Genomic DNA, 2,900 nt, shown 5'->3' with positions numbered 1-2,900 from the left:
AAAGTGTCCGCGCTCATTGAATCATTTGTGTCTTTATCGTATTGCTCTTTAATATACTCGGAATAACAAAGCAAAAACTCACACATATAAGTAAACATAAACGCAGAAGATAAATGAAAAATATCGATGTTACCACGCTGGTATCGACCCCACCCCCTCCCTTTTGTGAACACATTGCAATGACGCACTTGACTCAAAAACGAGGCTTTATGACAATAAAAATGAATCATTGTGACAAAGAAGTGATGACATAAAAACTCACCAAAACGGATTTTTTTTTTGGACGACGTTTGGATGATATCGACGGTGACGTCATCTCTCCGCCAAAACTGGACGAGGATGTGATAGTTTGGCGAGCAGGAGTCGTAAGTGATTAAGTTGCAGGGGAAAGGGCGACACTCTGCGGTAGGTAGCTGGTAAATGTAGAGGAAATTAACTAGTTAAACTAGTTAACTACAACATAGAAATAAAAGCCCAAAATGCTGTTCGGCGCCCGCTAGTTTGTTAGCTAACAGGCTAAAGCTAGCATGCCACGCTGCGATGATAACGAGCCGATATGTGTTGTGCTTAGAGATGTGTCGTTCGCGAACGATTCAAGTATTTAGAACGGCTCTTTTATGTGAACATTGACAAGCGGTAACCAGCTGTGGAGCCGTTCATTTAGGAGCCGTTTTTTTATGCACAGGCACATTTAGCGTCGCCAATTGCCCACTCTGCACACAAGGAAACCTATCAGCATTTCGATTCACTTTTAATAAAATAAATATATATTTGCATTTAAAATATTTAGGGACAAGCAGTAGAAAATGGATGGATGGATTTATTTATTTATTTATTTATTTATTTATTTATTTATTTATTTATTTATTTATTTATTTATTTATTTATTTATTTATTTTTCTTGGATTTAGTTATTGGGTGTATCATACTAAATGGGTTGTAGTTTAAGCGTATAGGTATGGTAGTATACTTTTATATTCACATTTGTATTAGGTCCTATTTTTTATTGTGGTTTTATGTATCGTTTGTACATCCATTATTTAATTTGTGTGGGTTTTTTTTAAGAATAATTCCCCCCAATAGAATAATATTTGTAAACGCTGGAATATAAAGACAATTTTTTAAATACATACATCCATTATTTCATTTTATGCATTAGTTGTGTATTTTTTTAAGAATAATTCCCACCAATGGAATAATATTTATATAATAAACGCTGGAATATAAAGACAATATAACATACATCCATAAACGTGGATGCATATGCAAAAGTGCAATATATTTATCCGTACAGTAATCTATTTATTTATATCTGCACCTTATTGCTCTTTTATCCTGCACGACAACGAGCTAACGCAACAAAATGTCGTTCTTATCTGTACTGTAAAGTTCACATTTGAATGACAATAAAAGGAAGTCTAAGTCTAAGTAATATTAATAATAATAAAAATTGTTCTGATCCACATCTTACCGTATAATTCAGTGTTTGGCAGTGGTACTCGGTTGTAATACACTTTTCCACCACTTGCGGCAGTAATGACAACCTCAAACAAACAGAAGAAGTCTGGCGCTGAAGTCGCAGCGCAAAAAAGCGCAAATATTATGACTAAAGTGGGGAAGCTGTATTTTCATTTGCACTTTAATTTAGTTAAGAAACATTGATTATTAATTTAGTGTATTCACATTAGCACAACATTATATTTTTCGCCAGTCCCTTCTTATGCTGTTTATATTTGTTTAGCACGTATTTTTCTAAATAGCCTGACCTAAGCCTGAGACTTATATGTTAATAAATAAAATAAAAAACACGATTAAAACATGGTTTCATATCATTGAACAGGGTTGTAAACTGTAAGCAGGTGGAATACAGTTATTGAATATGATTAAAATCAAAATAAGATGACTAATTCGGTGGTAATATTTGAGTGGGCTCCGGGCCCCTCTGTAGTGGAAAAGTTGGGCCCCGAGGTCAAAAAGATTTAGAAGTCCTGGTATTACTGATACTAGTAATTGTTTTCTTGATTAAAAAAAACAAAAAACTATGATGATTGATGAGCCTTTTGTTTTCTTTGATATATTGCTGCTCTATGTTGGTGCCATATATACAGGTAAAAGCCAGTAAATTAGAATATTTTGAAAAACTTGATTTATTTCAGTAATTGCATTCAAAAGGTGTAACTTGTACATTATATTTATTCATTGCACACAGACTGATGCATTCAAATGTTTATTTCATTTAATTTTGATGATTTGAAGTGGCAACAAATGAAAATCCAAAATTCCGTGTGTCACAAAATTAGAATATTACTTAAGGCTAATACAAAAAAGGGATTTTTAGAAATGTTGGCCAACTGAAATGTATGAAAATGAAAAATATGAGCATGTACAATACTCAATACTTGGTTGGAGCTCCTTTTGCCTCAATTACTGCGTTAATGCGGCGTGGCATGGAGTCGATGAGTTTCTGGCACTGCTCAGGTGTTATGAGAGCCCAGGTTGCTCTGATAGTGGCCTTCAACTCTTCTGCGTTTTTGGGTCTGGCATTCTGCATCTTCCCTTTCACAATACCCCCCAGATTTTCTATGGGGCTAAGGTCAGGGGAGTTGGCGGGCCAATTTAGAACAGAAATACCATGGTCCGTAAACCAGGCACGGGTAGATTTTGCGCTGTGTGCAGGCGCCAAGTCCTGTTGGAACTTGAAATCTCCATCTCCATAGAGCAGGTCAGCAGCAGGAAGCATGAAGTGCTCTAAAACTTGCTGGTAGACGGCTGCGTTGACCCTGGATCTCAGGAAACAGAGTGGACCGACACCAGCAGATGACATGGCACCCCAAACCATCACCCAACCATGCAAATTTTGCATTTCCTTTGGAAATCTAGGTCCCAGAGTCTGGAGGAAG

General features: G+C 36.1%; 1 protein-coding gene across 5 annotated transcripts in view; it reads left to right on the top strand.

Annotated features, from left to right (window-relative positions):
* Positions 1-211: 211 nt before the first annotated feature.
* The window catches only part of rapgef3 (Rap guanine nucleotide exchange factor (GEF) 3), a 271,955-nt gene continuing 269,266 nt past the window's right edge, over positions 212-2,900 (top strand). For 3 of the 5 annotated variants that reach the window (XM_061925650.2, XM_061925678.2, XM_061925630.2), the window contains exon 1: positions 212-405. The gene's annotated coding sequence lies outside the window, so the exon portion shown is untranslated. The remainder of the gene's footprint in view (positions 406-2,900) is intronic. The other 2 variants (XM_061925660.2, XM_061925640.2) reach the window with 1 other exon arrangement.

This window comes from Nerophis lumbriciformis, linkage group LG01, assembly GCF_033978685.3.
Source record: "Nerophis lumbriciformis linkage group LG01, RoL_Nlum_v2.1, whole genome shotgun sequence".
Classification (NCBI taxonomy): domain Eukaryota; kingdom Metazoa; phylum Chordata; class Actinopteri; order Syngnathiformes; family Syngnathidae; genus Nerophis; species Nerophis lumbriciformis.
This window is presented reverse-complemented; position numbering and strand designations above follow the sequence as displayed.